The sequence below is a fragment of the Chamaea fasciata genome, unplaced genomic scaffold, assembly GCF_029207755.1.
Source record: "Chamaea fasciata isolate MVZ Bird 193981 ecotype frontalis unplaced genomic scaffold, bChaFas1.0.hap1 SCAF_2, whole genome shotgun sequence".
Lineage (NCBI taxonomy): Eukaryota > Metazoa > Chordata > Aves > Passeriformes > Sylviidae > Chamaea > Chamaea fasciata.
The window spans coordinates 9,556,537-9,574,267 of record NW_027094087.1 but is presented as its reverse complement, the minus strand read 5'-3'; the positions used below and the strand labels follow the sequence as shown (position 1 = coordinate 9,574,267).

Below are 17,731 nucleotides of genomic sequence, written 5' to 3'. Positions count from 1 at the left end.
AAATGTAATATAAATTGTATTCCACATAGGAGAGACAGGCTCATTTGAGACCTCATTTTGCACAGCTGTAATATGCTGCATTTCAATATTGATTCCAAACAGAGCTGGTTATTTTCCAAAGGATTTCCGGAAAACACTAAATACTATCAAAACATCTGAAAGGTGATTAACCTTTTATGAAATCAGAAACTCCAGGGCACATGAGCTGGGGAGGTTGCCTTTCACTGCTGGCAATTCCTGGACATGATGCCATCACATCAGCAATTATTTAACAGCTCGTGTGAAATGGCAGGGAACAGCCTTTCTGTGCCCAAGTTACCATGTCCCTTCTCTCCAGAATAGGGAGCCTGAATGCACTTTGGAGCACAGAAATCTGAGACTGCCTCTTCTCAGGAGCACATGAAAGCTCAGAGCTGGAGCATGGTGTATGAAGACTTCCAGCTCCTGGCTGAAGAACTGGGAGATTTTGAGTTTGTAGATAACTCTGAGCAAACTGCCTTGAAAAGCCTCAAACTATTCAGCACATCACAGATGAGAAATCTGCTGCACATTAAAATCTGCTACTCATTAAAACACCAACTGCTGTCTCCTCCAGGTTGGGGGGTTCATGTGGAGTTTGAGTTTCTCTCTTTTTAAAGGTATTTCCCATATTTTTTTTTTTCAATTATTGTTGGAGTTTTTAATCCTAAAAGCAAATCTGGGAAAAAAATGTTTAATCTCAAACTGGAAAACCAAAACTTAAAACAAACAAACAAAAAAAAAACCTTTTAAAATCGGCTATTTACAGTTCTATAAATATTAAACATGCCTGAAACCAGCACTGAAGGCCTCTGATAAGACATGGTTATGCGGTTTAACATCACTAACTCCTTTCATAGAAGAAAAACCCTGAGACCTCGGCCTTTTCCCCCAACCTCCTAAGCTGAAGACAGGAAACTTTGCTCACCCCTTCCCCTGACTGCACTCTCTGTACTCACAGCTTGGCACCTTTCTGGACCAGGACACAGAAGCCTTTCTGGCCTGGGTGGAAACACGGACAGCATGTTATCCATAAAACCCGTCTGCATCCTAAATGACTCTCCACCATGCTCTGTCCAAAAGAGATTAATGAGACAGATTTCTGCTCTGCCTGCTGCTCTGCATGCTTGTGTTCCATGCTGAAATCATGAGGAGCTTCAGGGCAGAATTAATAAAAATTGATTAAAACAAACTGGATCTCTATTTTTCTTCATTTGTGCCTGGAAAAATATGTTGATACATTACATTAAATTTCATTAGTAAAAGCCACAATTTAGGATGTGTTAAATATCCTGATTACTATTATTTTTTATTGAACATTTTCTATCCTTAATCTAACATGCAGATCAACTTTTCTTGCTCTTCCTGAGAATTATAATAATAACTACACATTTTCTTAATACTTCTAGTACTGAAAGCATAAGGAGAAGGGACCGGTGAGGAGTCTTCCATTGGGAAGATTAAAAAAATGTTACTTTGCTCATTAACTGACACAAGCACTCAAACCATCAAGTGAAAAGATGAATTACTGAGTAAGTATTATACACAAAGATAAAAATCCAGAATCTCAGGGAAGTGGGGATATAGGGAAGGCAAACTACAGTCATGTCTAAGTTTGCAGAGCACAGAATTGCAGAGTTCAAGCTGAAGCACTGGCTTATCCCTTCCACAGCAGATTTGTGAGATGAGATTTAAATCTGCTTTACTGCTTTCCCCAAGGACTCCCAATGCCCTGCAGCAGCCAGAAGATGCAGTTGGGATTCCCTGTACATCTACTTCTGACCACAGGGATTCTCAACTCCAGTCTTCTCATGTCTCCTGACTTTACAGCCTCCAGGACAAGTATGCTGAGGTAACAGGTATTTACAGCCGTGCTTTTTCTAACAAGGCACTCTTTTCCCCAAAGATATTTTGAATTTTGTTTAGCAAAAATTATCAAGTAGCATAAGCATTCTCCCTGTTCCCAGAAATAGCTTTGTCCCCTTTGTCATTTACAAATTCCTAACGGCCAAAGAGTGAAATTCAATAAATCAAGCTGCAGTTGTGAAGCTGATCCCCATGTTAGTGAGCACTTTGGTAACTAAGTATTATGGATAGGTTTGACAAATTTATTCATTTTGGTGTTTAACTTTGTAATGTCAGAAAAGGTTCAAAATTCTGCTCAGCATAAAGATACACATATAGGGTACTTTTTATTTTTATAAATGTCAACACTACTCTCATATTTAATATATCCATATTAGTTTACATGGAAGAACATCTGTCCTTTAATTCCTCAGTCCAGTACACTTTCAAATAATTCCAGCGGCACAGCACTCCAATCCTATTTTCTCCAAGCTTGATGTTAATCTTATATCCAGGATGATGTTTGCTTTCCATTGCCCCAAAATGTAAACAAATTTCTTCCCAAAATGTGCTCTGATAAAGGGACTGCCCAGAAGGAAAGTGATGCTAAATAAATTATAATATATATCTCACTTTAACGGTAAACACATCCAATCACCACAAACATGTAAAATCTGAAAGAAAGAAAAGAAAAAAAAACCACAACAACAACGAGTCCAACAGAAACCTATTTAGATACCAAAAAAATAAAGCCTATTTTCTACCACATCAGGTATATGCAGAAATAAGAGTTCTTTCCATTTAGTTTCCCAAACTAACAGCCTTGGAGATATAAACACACATTTGTTAGGACAGCCTCCCTGGTGTGAATGCCAATTCTGCAGAACATAACTCTGTCTGCACCCAAGATTAAAAAACAGTTTTTCAGGGTCAAGAGAGATGTCAGGGCAAAAAGCTGCATTTACCTCATCTGAATAAACAAAGAATAGAAATCCATTAACACAGCAAGAAGATCCACACTGCATCAGTTTTCAGTAGCCTTGACTAATCTAGACTCCATTTCTTATAGCTGGATGTTCTCCATTTTATTGAAGAAGTAAATGGCAGATTAAACAGAACCATATTTAGATTCACATTGCAACAGAATGAAAAGAAAAGGTTGGTCAAGCTGCAGAAATAATAATGAAGTAAAAAAAATTACCACGGAATTAAGTTGCTAGGAGACTGCACATTAATGTGAAATCAGATATAACAATTAAAGTAAAACTATACTTTCTGGATGTAAGAACAAAACCATGTATTAATCTAAGCCTAGTAATTAAGTGGATTATTGAAAACAGAAGTAAATGGAAGAAAGCAACTCAAAATGCTACAGTCAATTCCATATCAAAAGCTGGGAAGGTCAATTAATACACCATTACAGACACCAATCTGACAGTAGCAAGTATAGATTAGAGACTATTTCTGCACTTATACCATCAACATGATCTTCTGTTTTGGCAGGTTGTAGTTTAAAAATTTTCCCAATGTAGCTGAGAAGCAAGTGATAGCACAGAACAGTAAAAGCCAAGTTCTAAAACTTTAAAAAAAAAAACCACCCAAAAACAAACAAACAAAAACAAACAAAAAAACAACAACAAAAACCCCAACAAACCACAAAAACAAACAAAACCCCAAAACCGCTAAAAGTAAGAGATCTAACTACTTGGAAAGAGGGTCAAAAAACTGGTTTGCATAGAAAACTGAAGACTCTGTGAAGTGTCCCTGTTAGTTAGTTTTTATCTATTTAAATTCTTCAGCTGTATGGAAAGAAATTTCTCAAAAGAGGGAAACTAATTAAGCAACCAAAACAAATTAAAAATCCCCAATGAAAATAAGGGAATTTCTGAAATACAGAATTTGCCTCAAACTTGTAGATAAAACGAGCACATCAGCCCAACACAATGATTTTTCTAGACTGTACTGACATCAGCTCACCTTTGTATGAAAAGGCAAATAGTTCTTGGCCACTTTTCATCAAATCAATATTTACAAATTCACCACAATTATGAGAAATCAGTGCATATTCTAGTATGCAAGACTAAGTCTTTGACACATTTCTTGACGCACCTGTGATTTCTTACATTACGTAAATACTCACCTCTCTGTCCAAGGCATGCAAGTTCCAGATTTGCACTAACTTAAATTTACTTATTTGTATTTTATTTGCACAACTGATAGCACATTGAAGCACTTTTTAAGGTGACTCAGAAAACCTTGAAAGCTTCTTAAAACCCCAAAACACAAAAGTCTAATGTCCAAAAAGATCATCTACTACAACCACCATGGCCTAGCAACAAAGCTAAAAGTGTTCATTATCAAAGCTTATAGTGGTCATTATCAATATACTGTATACACTAATCCTTACAAATATGGAGTACATTCTTACATAAAACTACTCTGCTGCAGCAGTTTTGCTATGCAAAAAAACACTGTTCTCAAAAGAAGACAATTTGAGGACCAAGTATGCACCGACATGAAAATTGAGCTTAATTTCTTAATATGCTGAGTTCTTGAGCTTATTAAAATTGATTTATTATTTCATAAATAAAACTCTCCAGGCCTTGCTCTACAGCCCAATAATGTGCTGGGACACGGAGCTGACAACAGATGCAGCAGAAGGAACATCAACACTTTCAGCACTGTCTGCAAGGCCAGCATAGAGAAAGACAGGGCCTTGGAGCTGCAGCTAAATTCCAGATAATCCATACAATTCCTTACACTGGAGAGTGATGGCAAAAAAACCCTTTGCTCTTGTTGAACTTATAGACCTGCTGAATCCTGATGCCCTGAAACAGAATAAAATATTTCAATTATTTCCATGCAGGACCTTCAAGATAAGTAACCATTTGCAAGAATGCCTGCATTTGGCTGATTTAGAGATTCTGACAACTGACCACGGCAAGAAAGAACAAGCTCTCAGCCGAATCTGCCACTCCTCCTTTATCTCCAGCCACAAGTCACTCAAATTTGCTACTCCCCAATAGCTGTTGTATTACAAAAGTCTCTGCAATGTCTAATCCTTGCACACAGCATCCTCCCGCCATCCAACAGTGGGCTCTGCTTCAAATTGCCACTGAATCAGGCAGTTCTTGCAACCCAAGACAACTTGTTGGCTTGTTTATGGCCAACAGATGGGCCATAAACTTGGAGGCAGCTAAAAGAAGAAACAAAACTGGCAAAATAGTTCTCATTAGCCAGGAGGAAGCTGCATTCACAGAAGGATACATTAAGCTCCCCTCTGTTCCCTCCCAAATATCACACTGATAAACGAGGGAAAAATCAGTGATGGGAGTTTGCTCTGTCTTCTACTCTTGTATTTTTCACTTTTACCTAAATGATCTAAGACATGCAAAAAAAGGAAGAAGAGGGAAGCGTAAGCTTTGGCCTCCAGATGTTTTGAGGTTTTCTAACTTTTAAAACTGACAATTTCAGACAGGATTCAAGGATGGATAACTGAAGAGTATTCTTAGCTTGTGCAAAAGCCAGACATGAAGATGAAAATGAGAAAAGAGCTAGACAGAAAGTCTTCCTGATTTTTGCAAGATGACTGTGTTTACTGCACAGTTTAGAACATAGGGTCTCAGAATCTTATATACATACATATTTATACAATTAATCTATTTCTGTACATACATTAGTGAAACAATAATATTGTTTTATTTTACGCATTATATCCTTTCAAATTAATACAATATTCATCTTTGAAACATATTTGATACTTTTTTACTTAATCACATTTGGCACAATGCCAAAGTCTCAATTCAACTAGACTTCTCATTGCCATTGATTCCTTCGCAATGTCTCGAACAGTCCAGGCAATAAAATTCAAAATAAAGAAAAAGGAAGGACATACAGACAAGTTAACATTTAGCATTTCTAGTTAAGATACACTTTAGAGGTTAATGCACACGTGAAACAAATTCTATGATGCTATCCTGTCATAGTTGAGACAGACACTGCACTCAGTATGCTTCAATAAAAACTTCAGGGGGCTTCAAGTATCAACACCATTTTACCTACAAGTCTTTCATACCTTTTCTATGCAGCCTCAAATGGGCAGCTCCACACAGCTCTGGCTGTTTCTCTCCTTCTTCTCTGTTCCTTCTGCAGTCCCAGCTCACTGCTTCCTGTCCCCAGAACAACCACCTAACCCTATCTGTCCCTCTACAGCCTCTTACCCTGTATCTGTCCCCTGCACAACCTCCTGTCTATTCCTTCCCACAGCAGAACCCGCAGACTCCAACTAACTCTCGACCACCTAACTCACTCTTTATCACACCCAGCCGTGAGGGCAAGGCTGTTCCCACTCTTTGGTAATTAACACAGTTGCAACATATCGGAAGCAAGATTGCCTTTAGTACTATCTCTATTGGTCTTCCCACGCTGTCCAGCTTGCAAATGTTTCCAGATGTAAGACTGTTCTACTAGGAAAAGAGACAATTTAAAATGTCCTAAACTTGGAGCAAAACCATCAGTGTCCCAGAACGCTCTCCAGGTGTGAAGACACACACACACACACACACACACACACAGAGGACATTAGCAGGCTGGCTGTGTCCTGAACTCCAAACTCAGGGATTCAACTCTCAGCAATGCTGGGGTTATCTGGTTACATTGCTACATCATCAGAAGAGACAAAGGAGAGAGACATCATCATTTTTGTGTGTGCTCTTGCATGAATGACTTTAAATGCTGATGACAACAACAGAGTAGAAACACACAAATGGAACAGGGCTCTAACACTGTTCTAACCACAGTGCTTGAGTGATTTGTTCTGCTTTTCTCTAAAGAGGCCTGTGGCCATTGCTTCCTCCTCCTTCTTACATTCACAGACCCTTGTCTCCTCACCACACCCTACTCCCTCTTGCTCTCCTCCCATCCTGCTGCCATATCCTCTCCTCTTCTGTTTTCCTCTACTGCAGGCACCATGGTGTCCTTCCATTTTCCTCTACTGCTCACCATGGTGAGATAAAAAAGGCTCAAAGTTGTCATTATTTGCTGTGTTTACCACAAAGGGCACACGCTAAAATCTTACTAAATCCAGGGGCACAATTAAGAAGTCCCTTCACTGATTCGTAGTTTATTTTTGCAGCGTCAGTTGCCAGTGAAATTGCTATCTTCCTACATTGTTTCTGAACACTTTTGCTTGGGAGAGTGACCAAATTTTTCATCATTTCTGACTACTGCAGGCCCCACGGTGTCACACCTCCTCTCCCACCCTTCCCAATGCCCCAAAGGTGGCTGTGCCACCACCTTCCCCCCTACAGAGATGGTGCAAGCCGCTCCCTCAGGACAGCTCCGTGTTTCTCAGAGCTGCCAGGCACACAGAGGATGATGCCAGGAGGAAAAGCCCCATTGAGGCACAGGGCCAAAGAAAGCCAAGAGCTGAGCATGGCTGTGTGCTTCACCCATCACCCTGACACAGCTCCTGGGAGCCACGGCAGCTGAGGATGCTGACTAACAGTGCCATCCATCCAAGCGATCCATAATTCCCCGAGTATTTAGAGCATATCTAACAGCTTTAAGGCGCAGAACAAATGCATCCTGGCAAAGTCAGAAATGATGAAAAATTTGGTCACTCTCCCAAGGAAAAATGTTTAGAAACAATGCAGGAGGAGAGCAATTTCGTTGGCAACTGACGCTGCGAAATTAAACAACGAATCAGTGAGGCGAAGTGACTTCTTAAATGTGCCCCTGGATTCAGTAAGATTTTAGCATGTGCCCTTTGTGGTAAACACAGCAGATAATGACAACTTTGAGCCTTTTTTTAGCTATTGCTTCCTCATCTGCTCCGACAGTAAAGTGAATCTTTGAAAACAGTGTAGTGGAAATAGATCAGTTAGCTGATCCTATTGGTTTCTCTTTATTCAGTAACTATGATGGAAGGAAATCTTTAACCATTGTCTTGGTGCTTCCTGCAAGAACTGAATTTTAAATTGACTTCTAAACAAACATGAATCTGTGTGAATACCACATGATGAGTAGATTTCATAAGGCGGCTATTCGGGAGTCTCACTTATCTTAGGCACCTGCAGCTTCTGATGAAACACTTCAAAAGATTTGCTGTAATATGCTCTGCAGAGGAAGCACTTTAGGAGTATGACTAAGCAAAGGAGAAACAGAATATTGTTCCTGAATACCTATTAAATTAAATGTTCAATAACATGCCTGCAAAATATTCTAAGAGAATTTACATACGTATGCACACTTCTACAGCATATCTGTATGCTACAGAAGACACACAAGCACTTCAGAGTTATTTATTTAAGTTCACTACCTGCTGTCTAAAAGTTACTTTTAATGAACTCTTGTGAACTTTTAGGGGAAGAGGTGGAAGCCAAAATAACTTCAGCCTCAGTCACATTACATGAAACTGCTGTGAGTAAAGAGATGCAAGGACATATTTTCCTTTTTAAGAAGAGTGAAAACGAAAAAAGTGTCATTCAATATGCCACATATTCCTAACCACACACACATATACACACCACATTAATGCAATTTCTTCATAAGAAGCTTAAAAACTTACCACTCAACTTTTTTCACACAAAACAATTATAGACGGTCAAGAATCAAGTTCAAAACTTTGGTTTAGTAAAAAGATTAACATTATTCTTGCAGTCATTTCTTTATTCACTGTGAAATAACTTTACATGTAGTTCCAAAGTCACAATTTTGCAGGGCGGCAAAGGCGTATTTAAAAATGTTATTTAAAGGCAGAAGTACATGTTTGTAGTTGATTAAAGACTAAAAATAAAACACAAACTATTTTCTCTCTTTTGTGATTTCAACCCAGAGAAGAACTTTGCAAGTCATGTGGGAAAACTTTTTAAGTTCAATCAAGTTTCCTTTTCAAGTTCAATCTCGTTGACTGTATGGTGGGTTTGCTCTATCAGCAGATACCACTAGAAACTAATACATTTTCAACTCTCCAGATACACATTCCAGAACACTGAGTACCAGTATTATGAACACAGAAATCTGATTGAGATGGGATTCCTTGGTTTTCTGGTGTTTTTTGGCCACAAAGTATCAACTAGACTTCATATAAGATCAAACATTGCTTGGTCAAGTAGCTAAATCAGAGGCCAGAACATACAACCTTGGACTGCACAACTAGAAAAAAAACATTTCTAATGAACTAGAAAAAAATTTAAAACTCTTCATTTCAGAAAGACAAAATGAAGACTTGAGGCATCTACAATGAAATGCAGCAAATACTCACAGAGTCAGCACTTTCACAAGAGTTTGTCTGGAAAGACAATCTTAATCTGTGGGCAGAAACCCAAAAGCCTGTTGAGAAGCTTCTGCCTTAAACGAACAGACAGCTACATCAAGAGACCTCTTTGATCAATTTTCACCTAAACCTGTTGCAAACATTACCAAAAATTTAATCATAAAAATGAAACAAGGCAAGAATAAATTAGTGCTTACAAGGAAGATGAAAAGAACAGTTAACAAGTAAGGTCTTGCAACGAATATATAAGGAAGGCTGAAGGAGGAAACATATTTCCATCTGTATACTTTTTTTTCTAATGCAATATGAATGGAATTTCGATTAAAAAGTAAGGCAAATTTCAAGTTCTGTACCAGAAGACAAGTATTTTTACTGTAATAAATACCATGCTGGACATACTAAAAAAAAAAAAAAAAAAAAAAAGAAAAAAAAAAAAAAGAAAAAAAAAACTAGCATTTTTGACACAAATAGAAGGTAATAGAAATAGAATATTCTCAGAATATCATATAGAAAAAGAGTATCAAATAGAAATCAAATATTCTCAGATCTTCCTAAGACAACAAATATTTCATAAATGAAATGAAAATCAAACTCTACTTGTTTCTGCTTATTTCTGGACACCCTCAGATTGGTCTTTGGAAAAAATTCATTTAACATTCCCATAACCAACAATTACCACATCAGTAGGACTGTGCTAATCAAATTTACTGATGATAGACTTGGGAAGAACTATCAGTGTAGGGAAAAAGCATAATTTAACAGCTAAAAAAAACTTAATGGCTTAGAACACTGGACTAATACAGCAGCCTGAAATGAGAAATGGTAGCTATTCATTCCTTCTTCATGTTATGGAGAGTCCCCTGTTTTTAGTTTCTGGCTTAAGACTTGGAAGCAAAGAAAAAAAATTAAAAATAAACAAACAAGAAATCAAAAATATGAGCTCCAAATATTACAGTTCCTGTAAATGACAAGCAAAGTAATCCAGCAGCAGTGGACATTCAAAATAAGGTAGCATTAGTAACAATAAATTCCTAATCTTATTTATAAATGAATCCTTGGTTCATAAAAGGGACTACAGCATGTGGCAGCTCAGAAGAGCAGAATAATGCTGATATACATTCTGAAAACTATTAGAATAGGCTTTGTTCATGGAGGGATATTCACCCTCCGGATGGAGGCTAGTCAAGCACACAGCATTTGGATTAGAAGCATGAGATACTTGTCACTATATAAAAACTGAATTGAGGAAGTCACTCAAGCTGTTCTTCTGAAATCAGGCACAGGAAGAACCAACCACAGGAACAAGAATATCATTATTAAAGAGATCCCACAGAGAAGAAAAAAAAAAAAAAAAGTGGAGAAATGAATTAATATAAATTTGCACAATATTTTTAAAGAAAAATCAATTTATAACCATACATTGGTACTTAATGTTTCACCCTGAAAAGCATTTTATTCTTTTACTACAGAAAGCATGTGAAACTGAAGCATGTTCAAGACATGTAATTTCTTAATTCTAATGAAGAACGTAGAACACATTTTAAGTTGCAATTTGATTAGGACTAAACTGTGTATGGAAGCTGAACCAGGGATCTTTGTACACAGCTGAAATTGTGTTATTTTCCTCTACTTTACAGCAGGCAGTTCACCCTTCATGCCTCAAATCACATGCGCTGTTTCCCTCCCTTCTTCCATATTACTGTACATCAGTCCTACCCCTCTCCTTTCTATCCAGCATTTCAGATCTCTCTGCATTTCCCCATTTCCTTGCTCACCATAACATCCCATGCTGCCATGTGAATGCAGCTTTGTGCTGCCTAGGAGAGAGAAAACCTGATGCTGTTGTACACCACAATGACACAGACTCTGACTTCAGAAGGCTGAAAATGACTCCTTTATTTTCCCTTTTATACTATTTTACACAGACCAATTTGATTGGTGAAACAAAGATAAACCTCTTCAATCACATTGGTCAGACCAGAGGGACATCAAGAAGATGACCCTCTGAGGAAAAGGAATGAAAACAAAGTTACAGTTACAAAAACATGTCTCTTGGCTATAGAAAATTCCCTGGGAAAAGAATTTCAGATAACCAAAACATCTTAGGCACGAAACCAAGGCAGCAAAAACCAATCCAAGTCTGGATCCCATCTGAAACCTCTTCCACATGAGTGCACTGGTGTCTCCCAGCCTTGCAAATCCTGCCTGGATCCTTCTCTCCATCCAAAAGGGCACACTCAGGCCTGCAGGTGATGGAGATTAGCCTTGAAAGTCCAGGATCAGCAAGGTGGTGCCTCCAGAAGATCTGGTTTTGCAGCTCCCCTCACTGCAGACCATGGAAGTCAACAATAAAAGCAACACATCTGTCACAGAAAATTTAGTGGGTGTACTTCACATGCATAATGAAATCCATTCTATCATGTTTCTTAGATGTATTGCTTTTTAGTCCTGCTACTAAGTAGCCTGATCTTCCACAGGAGAATAACTGCTTAACAAAAAACCCTCAAAGAAAGAAAGAAGATTTTCATTAAACCATATTCACTGTGAATCTAGAGGTCCTTTGAGTGACCTGGCGTTGCAAATTTCAGGTTCTTTTTCTGAAAGAGGAGGTTGCATTAACACTTGTCACCATTTCAGGGGGTTTTTTTTAGGGTTAATAAGCTTAAATGCTTGCAAAATAAACAAAAAGCTTAAAAGCACTCAAAGTGTTTATATTAGGCATTTTCATTTCCATTTGTTCATCTTGTCTTGGAGTCTAAGAAATTCACAACCTCAAAATATGCACTCCTGCAGCTACAAACAAGACAGAATTTAACCAAAACTAACTGAAATGGTTGCATTTAAGGAATGGCAAGGGGACACCCACCCATTTCATAGAAACTAATTATGTCTCCTCAGCAAAGAGCATCTGTTTCATGAAAGTAGGACAAAGGCTGGAATGCAGCACAGCCTTTCACATCCAGCATTAACCAGATGACCCACAATGACCTGGAACAGCATAATTCTGACTCTGTTGAACCAGGCAGTACCAGGTCTTCCATAACTCAGCTTCATTGACATCAACACTTTAAAAAAAAAAAAAAAAAAAAAAAAAAAGGACACATTTTTGATGTGGCTTCTATTTACAAAGAGCAAAAATACACATTTTGGGGGGCATGTTTTCACATTTCGCTTTCAGAACACTTCAGTTATTGCACTTAAGTTGTCTTAATTTTGGGCAACTTTATCGCCAGAAGCCAAGTCATGCATGGACATTTGATTTATTAGCTTTGAACGCAGTGCAAATCAAGTGATGAAATATATATATGTATATGTTTATAAAGAGTTAAACTTAGCCTAAATGACTATATACAAATATAGTTAAAACTATAGTTAAAACATATTAAATAAATGCAACCTCTACACCACATATCTTTTCTTAAATAATAGAAAATGCAACCTGACTTTTTTCCAAACTTCTGCACATGAATTTCTAGTGACCACAGTGGATGTTGTATTTTTCAGTGGACTACATCTCAGTCAAAACTCTGAATTTCAACATGCACTTTTAGCAGTGTACACCAAGACCAATGACTAGATCTGGTTTAGTACAGTGCTAGGATGAGATGATACTAAAAATTGTCACTGAGAAGAAGGGGACATGTATTAACAAAAAGCGAAATGGTTGTGTTTGCAAAGAGAAGGGTAAGGAAAAGCAGTGCATTGAAGATGAATTACATAAGGCTAATTAGCCCAGCCACAGCCCCAAGACGTTTCCAGCTCAAGGACTTTGAAGAACTCGACTTCAGCCCCTTAGCCTTGCTATAAGCTGGTGGACTCTTAACTGCCCAGAAGATGCACTTCATACAGAATAAGACAGGCTCAACTCAAAGGGTTATTGCAGAAGAACGACCTCACCTTTACTTGATATTTTTCCTGTCATGGCATTTTGTGATGAGAAAGCCCCAAAAATTAAAATGTTTGAAAGATACTTGCCAGCAGACCCAGCAACAAGACAAAAGATTTAATGAAACAATAGTCAAAAATACAGCCAGCACTTTGGGTGGCTGGAAGTCTTTTTTATTATATCATCTTTCTGAACAAATTTTAGTACTTCCACAATCTCAGAAGACTATTTGGTGGGGTGGGGGAAGAGTTTTTGATTTGCTGAGATTATCAGACAACTTAAAAGCGTGTAGAAGTGCAGACTGCAGAACAGTGGTACTTATTTAAGAAATCCATTCTGGGATGCAGCTGCTGATAAATAGACATAGATAAAATGGTCCTGTTACATGCACAAAGTTTCTACATGGAGATGACTTAAAGTTTACAGCTTATACACTCAGCAAGTTGAGAAAAACACCAACACTCTTATGGGACTGAATGACTTTTCACATGCTGTGACTGCACCTTTGAATTTTCACAAGCAGGTACAGAGCAGACACATGGGCATACTTACATTTCCAAATGCAAAAAATCAAAGAGAGCACACAAGTTACAGTAACAAAATCACCTTGATATTATCCGATCACCGAAACCAATTACTTACGTGTTTCACAATGAAAACAAACAGAATTCCAAATAATACAGTTCCATAGAGATAAAAACCATGAACATCTTTGCTTCAGCCTAAAGAACTGGTTTCAAGATAGAAGAGGTGGACTTCAGAATTTTATTTGTATTTTTAAGTGTTGCCAGCAAAGTTTCGTGCACACTTCAAATTCTTCAGGGAAGTGGGGAGATAGACGGGTAGCTGGCAAAAGAAAACCCAAAAAACTCTCCTGGGTACCTGGAATATTTGCATAGAGTCAGGTAACTAACTGAATTAGGTTCATCAAATATCATGTAATAATTGCCCTATCTTCTTGATCATTTATTTTCAGTATCGATATAAACAGATGTACACAAACAATTCTTTGCCTATCTCATAATTTCCATTTAATTCTGCTATGTTGGCAATGTTATGCACAGATAGAGGTCTTCAAGATTAATTAAGCATGACAAACACTACAAAAAAATTCTAAAAAAAAATTGTATCACCATCATGAGCCTGAGTAGCCTTAGAGCTTAATTTAGTTAGTGTTAACTTTAAAAAGTTCAAGTCAAAGGTTCTGAGATCCTACTATCAGGGAAAAAGAGGAGCAAGCACTGTTTACTCTAAATATTAGTTATTTCCTTTAAATTCCATACTTGGAAGGAAGAGTTCAGGTTAAATTCTCTCTACGTATATGTCTGTTTAGTTTTCATATGAGCTCTGAAGTGTGAGTTGTCTAAAGGTGTGCTGAAAAAACAAACCAAAGTTACACCCTACTGAAATTATACCGGAGAGTCTTGCTTTGACTATATTTGAAAATAAACAGTTACTGTAACTGTGGCAACCGAAATATCATGAAAATAAAGGGAAATTACTTGCAAATATCAAAAGAAAAAGTATTTAAGAACTTAAAAGTGTTGCAGTAACAGCAAAAGCTGAGATACTCTTATGAAAAACGAGGTAGTTATCTATTGCCCCCTTCTCACAACCCTTCCGTAGATACCATGGAAGTTGTTGGGTGTAGCTGTCTTTTTTACTAAATCAGACATTAATGTTTACCATTATCCTTACCCAAGTCCAAACAAAAGGAAAAACACACACACACACACACACACAAAAAAACCCCAAAACAAAACAAAACAAAACAAAAACAAACAAAAAAAAAAAAAAAAAAAAAAAAAAAAAAAAAAAAAAAACACCACAAAACACCCAACTGGTGACAGGTGACAAGGGGTTCTTCATGCTTTTGTTCCAAAACAGACAACAATCTCTTGTTTATTCAAAATTATTCTTCAGTTGATTTAATAAATTTAGAATGTCAGGACTTAGGGGAACGTACTGGAATAAGAACAACACAGAACAAAAAAAGTAAAAATTCAGACAATGGAGAAAGAATAGATGAATGAAGGTGCAGATTAAAAGAGAATAAAACCTGAAAGTGTTTTACAAAGCCTAAATCAAAGAATGTTGGAAAAAAATTAGCATTTTCTCACAAATAGAAATGCAAAGTATTTTATGGCTGCTTTACATTGTGGCATTTTCCTGGATTAGAAAAGTAACCTTATATATGGTGTCATCTTGCATTTCATGTATAAATTATTCACTGCAATGTAAGACAAGGGGAAAAACCTACTGTGCCAATCTATATGATTTCAAACAGAAGTTACCTAAAACTCAGTACCTTATTCAGATGTCTCCCCATACTGGTAATACTCAGTAGGAGGGGAAAACAAATCAAGAACTTAGTATTATTTTTAATGTACTAAGAAAGCAAATCTGAGCTTTAGTGATCACAGAATCACAGAAACAGAGAATGGCCTGGGTTGGAAGGGACTTGAAAGATCATCTATTTCCAACCTCCCTGCCATGGGCAAGGACACCTTTCATGCTTTTGGAATCACTGTGTTTCCCAGAACCGAAGCAGAACAAAAAGAAATAAAGATCATTTTTATCATATTTCCTCTGTTTTGAAATAATAATACCTCTCCCTCTTTCTCAGATCTAAGGATCAAGTAGCATCCATTTTCTGAAAGTTATTTTGGAGTGCTGCAGAACATTGTAGAAATCACAGGACATTCTCAGTGCACCAGGCTTAAATTAGATTCTTAAATAGCAACTGTAACTTAGAAAAATCAGTAAAACAACAGCAGCTCTGGTTCTAACAGCTCACTCCTTCACATGTTCCAGCCTGGCTGTTCTGAAAGGAGTGGGCTGGTGCAGAAAGACTTATAAGTGGTCCTTCATTTATTTATTGACAGCCCACCTCCAACACAGTCCATAAATGATCAATTTTAGTGGTTTTGAATCACAACACAACACAACAGAAAAGAAGTAACTACTTGTAATAAATTCTCTCTCTTTCCAGTCAAATATTTCTTTAGGAGGACACTTGCACATAGAAGGACTTGATTCAGGGGTCCAACGCTTCCTGAGAAAAAAGAGAAAAATGCTGCAAAAATTAAGTACTTGCAATAATGGTGAGAATGTGCTAATCCACAGGCCAAACTATGGGCTGTGGGAGAAAGTAGAAACTTCCGAATGTAGCTGGTTTGATAATTTTCAATTTCTAGTATGCATGCAGAAATCTTCTGCACACTTGTACCCAATTAACAATCTATTAACACAACCCTTTTAAAAGTAAATAGTCTACTAACTCATGCAAATGGAACCACTATCTCTGAGATGCAATTCTCCAATAAGCAAGCGCTACGCACTGAAGTAACTCTGGCAGTGAGTTTTATTAATAGGTTCTAATGGTACAAACCAAAAACACTGTACAAAGTCCTTTACCACAAAGAGCATAATAAAATGTGACTCCTATTTCAGAGCTAAGAATGTTTGTTTGTCAGGAATAAAAAGGGATTTTTAAAAATTCTTTGTGAATTGGAGTTTTTTAGGGATTCTCTCCCATTTCCAAGAATAAATTGAAACACCTTTTGGTGGTTTTCAAACATTGGAATAGCTGCTTCTGTGATACTGAAATCTCAGAAAAATCAACATAAAATGAATTATTGCTTTTAACAGTGTTAGATACGAATTTGCAATTCTATGTATTATTTGGATATTTGACTAAATCTCTAATTTGTGTCAATTAAAAGCATTTTTTGATTGTGCATTATTAAGCATAAAGTACAAATCCAACTTTCTGTTTCAGATTCCACTCTGTATTGCAGCACTTCAGAAAGAATAGGGGAAACAAATTCCCTGAAAAAGTGCTTTCACACTCTGCCATTAACAGCTGCAGCTTATTTTTTGAATAAGCAATTACATACTTAGAGCAAACACATTTATAACTCTGACCTAGCCACAGCACATTTTCATTTCTTTTTCAGTATAGAAGTACATTTCCCCCTTATTTCTATTATCTTCCATCTGTTCTTTCAACGTTTTAGTTTAAGCAGTGGTCAATGAGAGCCACTCTCTACCGAAGTGCTGCATACTGAAGTTGGATTCTAATTAGACATTTATTATTCTGCTGCAACACTGAACACTAATAAAACAAATCTATCTCGATCCTAGGCAGTTCATTATAATCTAGTTTCACTATTTCTTATTGCAGCATTAATGGCATTGAGACAAGACAGTGATTAAAAATTTATATTTTTTGTAAATGGAATGAAACTTAATAAATTGGTTTTCTGGTTTAATTAATTGTGGTTTATATACTGCTACTACAGAATTGCAACAAATTTCTTCCAGCAATTATTGATGATCTCATTGTGCTGTTAGCAAATTAGTCCCAAAGTGTTGAAGAAACCAACAGCGGAAAAGAATTAAAAAGGTTCACACATCTAAACAAGCTAAACTGATTAGAACAAATAATCCTAAACACAACACCAAGCATAGAGTCTAAAAAGTTATTTGAATTAACTCCAAAGTCCTTCAAACTGAAAATAAAAGGAATTATATCACCATACTGAATAAAACTACACCATTTGTTCAATGAAAAAGTTCTTTTCCATAAACTGTAAAGTATTGTATTGTGCAATTATTAGCAATTGAAGTAGCACTCTCAATGAAATCTGAAACTATAATTTCTAAGACAGCTAAATTCAATTTTGAAAAGTAGTAGCCTGGTG

The 17,731-nt window shown here is 37.0% G+C and overlaps 1 protein-coding gene across 4 annotated transcripts in view; it reads right to left on the bottom strand.

Annotated features, from left to right (window-relative positions):
• CADM2 (cell adhesion molecule 2) overlaps nt 1-17,731 on the bottom strand; it is a 580,300-nt gene that overhangs the window by 550,497 nt on the left and 12,072 nt on the right. Inside the window, exon 1 of one of the 4 annotated variants that reach the window (XM_066208488.1) lies at nt 5,939-6,107. The exons of the other annotated variants lie outside the window; for them this stretch is intronic. The gene's annotated coding sequence lies outside the window, so the exon portion shown is untranslated. Of the gene's footprint in view, nt 1-5,938; nt 6,108-17,731 lie in introns of those variants that run through there. 4 annotated transcript variants of the gene reach the window in all.